The sequence below is a fragment of the Emydura macquarii genome, unplaced genomic scaffold (genome assembly GCF_026122565.2).
Source record: "Emydura macquarii macquarii isolate MOO-44397 ecotype Brisbane River unplaced genomic scaffold, CSIRO-AGI_Emac_v2 contig_3113, whole genome shotgun sequence".
NCBI lineage: Eukaryota > Metazoa > Chordata > Testudines > Chelidae > Emydura > Emydura macquarii.
In genome coordinates, this window is record NW_027133250.1 from 60,001 (window position 1) to 70,183 (window position 10,183).

Here is a 10,183-nt window from a genome sequence, read left to right on the forward strand (position 1 = left end):
AAAGAAAAACCCTCAGAAAGAGGCATGGAAAATGGGAGATCAAACCAAAAGAACAGCTGGAGATGGAAAACAATTCAGGGACTGACTTTTCCCCAAAGGGGAAGGAGAGGAGAAAGGAGGGTGGGGATCGATTTTGCATCCAGCTCCTGTCCAAATATCAAGTTAGAAGCAAATTTGGGAGGAAGCTACTGACAGGAGTTAGTCAGGAAGGATAGGAAGGCATGAGCAATATTTGCCCTGAGGATATGACACATGCTGGGCACCATCCTGAACTCGGGGAGCTCACAAGGTCTTTGTGGGGTATCCCAGCTGTTTCCTTCAGGCCCTGAGTTGGTTTAATGACCCCTCACCTGTTCAGCTGCCTCTTCGGATCTCTTTCCTCTGAGCCCTGGTGATCTGGGGCCCACAGCTCTTCCCCTTGTTCCAGGTGGGAGATGACATCAGGTTTAGAAACTGGAAACCCTGCCCCAGGAAAAGACGACAAATGAGATCAGGTGAATTCGTGGGACATTTCACACAGAAAAAAACCCTAGTGGCACAGAATGGGAAGGAGGCGAAACATCCCGCAGGAGTTCAAGACTATTTAGAAGGATTGGACATTCACAAGTCCATGGGGCCTCAATGCACCCGAGGGTGCTTTGGCTGAGGTGATTTCAGAGCCATTGGCTATTATCTAATTTAATTTTAACCACAGCCCAGTTTAAAGCACTAAAATCCAGGAGCCAGCTCCCTAGGTACTCAAAGGTACAGGACACTCTTTTTGTGAAGGATTTACATGTCTCCTGGGAACATACACAGCTCAACACTCACAATCAAAGGGCTCCTAAAACCCAGCACAGGTAACTCCATGTCTCAGAAAGAGAAGACTCCAGCCAGAGGCAAAGTCCCCCTGGAACTTCTTCTTACTGACAGAGGCCAAGAGAAACTACAGGGGAGGGAAAGGCACGAGGCCTGACTGGTGAGGCAGGGCACTCAGATAAGGAAGAGCACAGACAGGCAGTAAGCCATTTCAATCACCATGAGCCCCACACTCCTTCCACTAATTGTTCTCATCCTTCCCCAGCTCCTGGGACCTGAGGAGCAACCACTCCTTGTGTTATGTCCTCCCCTCCTATTGCCCAAAGCCCTCCTCACTATCAGTTCTCCCAAATTTCCTGCTTCCCAACTATTTCCACCCCATCTCCCACTGTCTCAATGATTCCTTGGTTCTGATTCTCAAGAGCTCGTGGCAAAAATGTGTCCTTTACTCCCCCCATTGCTAGCACCCCCATTTTCTGAAGCACCCGCTACTAGGCACCCATGCTCTCTTTACTCTCACCAGCACCCTTCCAGATCCTTACGTTCCATTTATTCCAGCCCTCCACAACATTCTAACTCCCTAAAACAGCTGTTCCATGGCATCCCCACCCCTTACCAGTCCCTCTAGTCCTCCCAGCTCACAGGAACCCTTTGCTCCAAACCTTCTTCTCCCTGCTCTCTAACACCCTCCCTCCCACTGCCCAGAATCACCCCATTATCATCATTCATTGTTTCTATTACTGTAGTGCCTAGTAGCACTAGTCATGGACCACGATCCCGTTCTAATGGCCATTCTACAAACACAGAACAAAAACCTGTCTCTGCCCCAAAGATCTGACCATCTAAGCATAAAAGAAGCAACAGATGGATACAAACTGACTGGGTGTGACAGAGATGACAATTTCCTGCAATATCCTGGACCATCCTTACTGAATTAAGTCAAACCTTATTCAATTCAGTCTGAGTATCCTAGGAGTTCATTGTATTAAAAATATGTATTATGAGATGGTCTGTAACACCTCTGTGGAGGAGACCTGGGTAATTTAAACCCTAGGAAGTATTATGAGCTTCAAAGGACTCTTTGAAAGAATTAAATTAAATCCCCCAAAATTAAGGGGGATTCCTAGGAAAAATCTTGGGGGAGGAGAAGGAACTTAACTCTACGGTAGCTGCACTCAAGAGGAGAAACCATTGCCTGCTGATCACCTGTTACATGAAGACAAGTTCAGAGGCCCAAACAGGATAAAAGGGTGATTCACAGATGCATGGGCATTCTGGTTCTGAGCTAACAACTGTTAGCTTGCAACCACAGGAAAAAACGGTTGTTGGGATTTGAAGGTCAGTTCACCTGCCTGGTCCTTTGGTGGGGTTGGAGTGATCTCTGGTAAGCTTATTAGCATGTGTATAGGTTCTTTGATTGTTTTTAATATGAATTCCATGTAAAGTTCTTACCTTGAGAATCATTGTTTCCTGGGAAAGAGGTGTGGTTAACTTAACCAGGAGCAGTTACGCTGTTCATAACCTCTGAGGAAGGAAGGCAAAGGAGGCCTGCTGAAGGAATCTGCCTTGCTGGGCACAGTAGGCAGGGAGCTGTGTAGCCTGGAGATACAACAGTCAGGAGAAAGAGATGTGAGTTTCTACCCAAGAGAGATGATGACTGGGAAGCCTGAGAGTGGGTGCTCATGTGAGCCACAGAGGGGGAATACAGGTGCAGTGGCCCGGAATAGTGACAGAGGAAGCATAAGGAAACAAGACAACATTTTGTCTAGATAATGCTTGATCCTGCCATAAGTGCAGGAGACTGGATTTGATGGCATCACGAGGTCCTTTCCAGTCCTACATTCTATGATTTGTTACCCTGAAAGACAGTGGTCTCAGCACACCTGTAGCCCAGCCATTGTCATATGTTGTAGGCTTCATGGAACAGGGGAGCTGTATGGAAGGATGGGAAGGAAGATAATGAGGTTGGTCTGGAGATGTTTATGAGGAATTCCTCCAAAGAGCAGCATGGGAGCAAGCATAAGAACCATAGAAATGTATGACTAGAAGAGAGCTCAAGAAGTCATCAAATCCTGCCCCCTGTGCTCTGACAAGACCCAGTAAATCTCACATCCCTCACAGGTGTATATCCAACCTGGTTTTTAAAACTTCCAATAATGGGAACTTCACAACTTCCCTTGGAAGCCTATTCCAAAGTATAACTATTCTTGTAGCTAGAAACCTTTTTTCCTAATATCTAACCTAAATCTCCCTTGTTGTAGAGTAAGCTCATTAAGGACCTGGCTGAAGACACCTCTGAGTCATTAGTAATAATCTTTGAAGACGTCTTCAGGTCAGCAGGGCCTGATGAAATACATCCAAGGATACTTAAGGAACTAGCTGAACAGAACTGAGTCATTGGTGATTATCTTTGAGAACTCATGAAGAATGGGAGATATGCCAGAGAACTGGAAAAGGACAAATATTATATCTATCTATAAAAAAGTGAATAAGGACAACCCAAGGAATTATAGACCAGTCAGCTTAATTTTGGTAGCCAGAAAGATAATGGATCAAATAATCAATCAATTTGTAAGCACTTTGAAGAAAATGTGGTGAAAAGTAACTGTCAATCTGCATTTGTTAAGAATAAATTATCTCAAACCAACCTAATATTCTTCTTTGACTGGTTAACAAACCTTGTGGATGGGTGAAGCAGTAGATGTGATATATCTTAACTCTTGATATTATCTCACATGACCATCTCATGAGCAAACTACAGAAATATAGCTTAGACCACGATGGAGATCTTTGAGGACTGATGGCCTAGATGAACCTTCAATGAGGTGTGCACAACTAATTGGAAAACCATAATCAGAGAGTAATTGTCAATGGTTCACAGTCAAGGTGGAAGGGTATATTGAGTGGAGTCCCTCAGGGATCTGACCTGGGTCCAAATCTATTCAATATGTTTATAAATGTTTTTAATAATGGCAGAGAGAGTACACTGATCAAGTCTGCAAACACCAAGAGAGGAGGGGCTGAAAACAGTTTAGAGGACAGCATTAGAATTCAAAATGACTCTGACAAACTTGAAAAATGGTCTGAAATAAATAGCATGAAATGCCAGAAGGACAAAGGCAAAGTATTACACTTAGGAAGGACTAATCAATTGCAAAAATACAAAATGGGAAAGGACTGCCTTAAGAGTACATGCGGGTTGTAGTAGATCACAAATTAAATAGGAGTCAACAATTTAATACATTTGCAAAAATCACAAACATCATTCTGGCAGGTATAAACAGGCGTGCTGTAAGCAAGACATGAAAAGTCATTCTTCCATTCTACTTAGCACTGATAAGGCCTCAACTGGAATACTGTTTCCAGTTCTTGGCCCCAACTTCAGGAAAGATGTGGACAGAATGGATGAAGAGCAAAATCAGAAATGATTAAAGGTCCAGAGGAAAGATTGAGAAAATTGGGTCTGTTTAGTCTGGAGAAGAGAAAACTGAGGGGACACATGTTAAGAGTCTGGAAGTACATAAAAGGTTGTTATAAAGAAGGGGGTGCTAAATTGTTCTCCTTATCCACTGGGAACTGGAGAAGTAGTAATAGCCTTGAATTGCAGAAAGGGAGATTTAAATTAGACTTTAAAAAAAAAAAAAAAAAGAAGTAGGAACTTCCTAACAGTAAGTGTAGTTAAGCACTGGAACAAATTACCTAAGACAACTGTGGAATTTCAAGAATAGGTTGGAAAAATACTAGTGCAGAGAAATGGACTACATGACTGTGGAAGTCTCTTCCATTCTCATATTTATAGGACTACTAATTCAATACCTGAAGGTAGGAAAAAAGGGCTGACTGGTCTTTAATTCATAAAGTCCTTTTTGTTCCTGTTTTTAAAGTAGATATTAAGTTTGGCCTTCTCCAGTCTTCTGGGACCTCATCCGTCCTCCAGGAGTTCAGAGAAAATTGCTAATGGTTCCAAAACTGTTTGTTAAGTATCCTAAAATTAATTTCATCAAGCCCTGCTGACTTGAACATATTCAATTTATCTAAATATTCTTTAACCTGTTCTTTCCCTATTTTGTCTTATCTTCCTTCCCATTCATTGTTAATATTGTGTTAAGTATCTGATCACCATATACCTTTTTAGTAAAGACTGAAGCAAGATAGGCATTAGTTACCTGAGCTTCCTTGATGTCATCAGTTATTAGTTTTTCTTCCCTGCTAAGTAGAGGAGCTACACCTTTCTTTGTCTTTCTCTAGCTCCTAAGGAATTTATAGAACCCTCTCCCCCCACCTTTTTTTTGGTCTTTTCCATCCTATGGTAGGTGTAACTCATTTGTGCCTTAGTCTTTCTGATTCTGTCCTTACTTGCTTGCGCTCTCCTTCTATATTCCTCCATGACGTTGTCCTTGTTTCCACTTTTTGTAGGATTCCACTTTGATTTTCAGGTCATTCAAGAGCTTCTGCAGTGCTATATTGACCTCTTACCATTCTTCCTTTCTTTCCTTCACATCAGGTTAGTATCAAAGGCATAATTGTAGATTGTCTCCTTGACAAACTGCCTGATCTCCTGAACTCATTTTTCCCTTAGATTTTCTTCCTATAAGACCGTACCTACCAGTTCTCTTAATTTGTTGAAGTCTGCTTTTCAGAAGTCCTTATTCTGATGCTTTCACGCCTTTCTTTCCTTAGAATCATTTCCTTAGGTATCATTTCATAATCACTTTCACCCAAATTGCCGTCAACCTTCAGATTCGCTGCAATTCCTCCCTCTCAGTAATAATTAAGTCTGAAATGGCTGTCCCCCTGATTACTTCCACCACTCTCTGGAACGAAAATGTTATCTCCAAAACACTCCAAGGATGTATTGGAAATTTTGTGATTTACTGTATTACTTTTCTAATCGATGTAGTTCAAGTCCCCCCTGACTACAGGTCTCGTGTTTTGGGTATTTCTGTTATTTGCTCTAGAAATGCCTCATCCACATCATCTTCCTGATATGTGGATTTATAGTAGATCCCAACCATGAGTCACTGCAATTTTTTACTCTATCTTTACCTAGAGAACTTCAGCTGATCTGCCTCCCACTGTTCTAGACCTGAGAACCAGCATATATATTTTTGATGTATAATGCAACACCTGCTTCCTTTTTACCCTGCTTGTCCTTCCTCAATAAGCTAGATCCCTCTACAGCAATATTCCAGTCATGAGACTCGTCCCACCAATTCTCTGATACAAATTAAGTAATAATTTAGCTTATGTATAAATACTTCTCATTCTTCCTCAGACTCCTTGCATTTGTATATAGACATCCAAGATGTAGAGCAGATTTCCTCCCCTCTTGTTGCTCCTTTGACTTTATTCTAATTTTCCTGTCCATGAAGGAGTTTGTCTGAAGATTTAACACGTGGGTGATGAAGGCTGGTATCAAGGCCTTGTCAGAAGTGGGAGTTGGCACCTCATTACTGAATGAGAGATGATACATAAGGATAGGCCATGAAGAGCCTTGACAGCAAAGACAAGCGATTTATGTTTGATATAATGGCTCTGGGTGAGACAGTGGACGGATTAAAATAGAGGGCTGTGAAATGGTTTTACAGACATACCCTGAAGGGGGCAGAACCAGGAGAGCCTGTATAAATGCTAGAATCATCTAAGCCCCTACCCAAACCTCCCTCAACCACAGCACCACTGCTGGACCCTCCACCCACTTTTCCCTCAGTCCCAGTTCCCCGCTCTCACCATTGCCAGTTACCAGGAGTTCCTCTCCCTGACACCCTCCATTCTCCTCCTTCCACTGTATCCAACCATCACTGATTCCCTAGAATCCTAGTCTTTCACCTACCCCTCCTTTTTTCTCCCCTCTCTTCTCAGCCCTCCCTGCCTTGTGGCACCTCACAAACACCAGCTCCCTATCATCTTCTCCTCTCCTCTTGCTCTCCCATGTCTCAAGGGTTCCTCAATGAGACACTTACACTGTCCCCTGTTCACAGATGGGTGCACCTGATTCCCTCCATGCATTTGGAAAGTTATCATAGCAGACCACTAGCTCCACTATATTTAAGGTTCAGCATTATCTTTGTTTAAAGGCCAACTATTCTTATTTCTCTGAATTTTACTTACTTCCTCACATTGTCCTGAAATGTACTGGTCGTCATGTGGATCCAGGTCAGGGATAGTGGTCCAAAGACGGAGAAACCTGCCCAAGAGGTTCCTTTGCTACAGCCCTCCTAAAAAAACCTTTTGACCAAAATCACTTTGTTCTATTAACATTTTATTGCACACAACTGGGGCTCAAACTCTGGTTCTGATTATCTCTGACTCAACTCGGTCACTTGGTATCTATCTCAACTGATGTACAACACACACTGCCTCTTTGCGGAAGCAGTATTAAATAAGTTAATAAACATAGAACTTGGAATTATAGATCAGCAAAAGCCAAACAGAGAAGAACCTAAGAATGGCCATACTGGGTCAGAACAATGGTCTATCTAAGTCAGTATCCGGTGTTCCGAAAGCAGCCAACGCCAGACGCTTCAGAGGGAATGAAAAGAAGGGATGAATCATTCAATAATTACCCCCGTCCATCACTCCCAGCAAATAATCATCAGAGGCTTAGGGACACCCAGAGCATGGCATTTCATTTCTGACCATCTTGGCTAACAGCCATTGATGGACCTATCCTCCATGAACGTATACAATTCTTTTTGGAACTAACTTATAATTACAACCTTCACAACATTCCCTGGTAATGATTTCCACAGGATGACTGTGCATTGTGTGAAGTATTACTTCCTTTGTTTGTTATAAATCTGATGACAATTTCATGATGGGATCCCTTCGTTCTTATGTTATGTAAAGAGGTAAATAACACTTCCTTCTCCACTTTTCCACACCATTCATAATTTTATAGACCTCTTTCATATTCCCCCCCTCGCTGTCTCTTTTCCAAGATGAACAGACCAAATCTTTTAATCTCCGCTCATATGGAAGCTGCTCCATAACCCTAATAGTTTTCGTTGTCCTTCTATGCACCTTTTCCAATTCTACCATGTCTTGTTGAGATGGGGTGACCAGAACTGCATGCAGTATTTAAGGTGAGGTTTACCATGGGTTTATATAGTGGAATTATGATAATTTCTATCTCATTACCTATCACTTCTCTAATGGTTCCTAACATTTTATTATGCTTTGGCAGTCAAAAGAGCTATCGAGTGGATGTTTTCAGAGAACTATCCACAATGACTCCAAGATTTCTTTCTTGAGAAGTAACAGCTAATTTAGAACAACATCATTTTGTTTCTATAGCTGGGACTGTGTTTTCTAATGTGCACCACTTTGCATTTATCAACTTTGAATTTAATCTGCCATTTTGTTGCCCAGCCACCTATGTTGTGAAACCCCTTTGTAACTCTTCACAGTCTGCTTTGGACTTATCTTTCTTGAGTAATTTTGTATCATCTGCAATCTTTGCCACCTCCCTATTTCCCCTTGTTGCCAGTTCACTTTAGAATCACAGAACATTAGGGTTGAAAGGGACCTCAGGAGATCATCTAGTCCAACCCCTGCTCAAAGGAGGACCACTCACTAAATCATCCCAGCCAAGGCTTTGTCAAACCAGGTCTAAGAAACCTCTAAGGACTGAGATTCCACCACCTCCCTAGGTAACCCATTCCAGTGCTTCACCACCTTCCTAGTGAAAAAGCTTTTCCTAATATCTAACCTAGACCTCTCCCACTGCAACTTGAGACCATTGCTCCTAATTCTGTCATCTGCCACCACTGAGAACAGCCTAGCTCCATTCTCTTTGGAATCCCCCCACTTCAGGTAGTTGAAAGCTGCAGACTAAACAAACCCAGTTCCCTCAGCCTGTCCTCATAAGTCATGTGCTTCTGTCCCCTAAACATTTTTGTTGCCTTCTGCTGGACTCTTTCCAATTTGTCCACACCTTTTCTGTTCTGGAGGGCCCAAAACTGGACATAATACTCCAAATGTGGCCTCACCAGGGCCGAATAGAGAGGAATAATCACTTCCCTCAATCTGCTGGCAATGCTCCTACTAATGGAGCCCAATATACCGTTAACCTTCTTGGCAATAAGGGTACACTGTTGACTCATATCCAGCTTCCTGTCCACTATAACCCCCAAGTCCTTTTCTTTAGAACTGCTGCTTAGCCAGTCGGTCCCCAGTCTGTAGCAGTGTATGGGATTCTTCTGTCCTAAGTGCTGGACTCTGCACTTGTCCTTGTTGAACCTCATCAGATTTTTTTTAGCCCAATCATCCAGTTTGTCTGTGTCACTCTGTATCCTATCCTTACCACTTCCCCCAGCTAAGTGTCATCTGCAAAGTTGCTGAGGGTGCAAGCCACCCATTCCTCCAGATCATTAATAAGTGGATGATGGTGAAAGTTTAAACCTCTGGAAACGAAGAACTAAACTACACACCACCCCTGCAAAACAACCTAACTCTGTCCCTACCCCCTAAACTTGAAGCTGGCAAATATAAGGGTGGGAGCATCCAGGGAGAGGTTCCTGGCCCCAGGCACAACCGCCATCTGGGGGGCGGGGGGCGGGAAGGGGCAGAGGAGGAAGAAGGGGGTGGAGAGGGAAGGAAGGGGGCAAAGGTGGGGGGGAGGGATGGGGCAGGGAGGGCATCCACTACTCCCCACTAGGCTGAAAGCAGGGGAGGAGGGCACTAGCACAAGGGAGAATGGGGGGCCTAAGCCAGGTGGGGGCACAGAGGCAACACACTCACCAGCGGGAAGATGGAAACCGGCTCCTCCGGCTGCATGGTGTGGAGGGGGGCGCTAAATCAACTGACGGGAGTGTAGTGTGCAGGGGGGCAACTTAAAAGGGGGGGTCAATTAAAGCGAAGCCATGAGCACTGGGGGGCAAGAGCACAAGGGCCAGAGGGGAAGGGGAAACAGAGAAACAGCTGCTGGCAGGGGAACAGGTGGCGCTTGGGGCAGGAGCAGGGCTGAGAAGGTTGGGGGGCAAACCCCCTAAGCCAGGCAGGGCAGGGAACAAACCAACTCAGGGGCTGGGCTGGGGCAAACAAACAAACCAGAAGGAGGCCAAAGCAAGGAGGACAGGGCAAATAAACCAACACAGACAAACAAAGCAGGTAACAAATGATGGGGAGGGGCCAGTGAAAGGAAGGGGGGGATGGCGGGGGCAGCTACAGGGAAGGGGAGGCAAAGAGGGGGAGGGCAGGGGGACCCCCAAGCACAGGGTCTAGGGGAGTAGAGGGGCAGCAGGGACAGGGTGCTCACGGCAGCAGCAGCAGGAGGAGGAGGAGGAAACAGCAAGCCAGGAGAAGGTGCCCTTCTGCAGCCAGTGGGGGTGGTGGTAGGGAGGCCCCTCACACCCACACCCACACCCACACCCACACCCACACC

The 10,183-nt window shown here is 44.4% G+C and overlaps 1 long non-coding RNA gene across 1 annotated transcript in view; it reads right to left on the reverse strand.

The window, feature by feature from the left end:
• Positions 1–9,642, reverse strand: part of LOC137141730 (uncharacterized) — a 10,279-nt gene extending 637 nt beyond the window's left edge. The window contains exons 1-5 of the long non-coding RNA XR_010916717.1: positions 9,541–9,642; positions 6,910–7,026; positions 6,057–6,251; positions 2,251–2,397; positions 351–462 (exon numbers count right to left, since the gene is read on the reverse strand). This is a non-coding gene — a long non-coding RNA (uncharacterized lncRNA). The remainder of the gene's footprint in view (positions 1–350; positions 463–2,250; positions 2,398–6,056; positions 6,252–6,909; positions 7,027–9,540) is intronic.
• Positions 9,643–10,183: the final 541 nt, after the last annotated feature.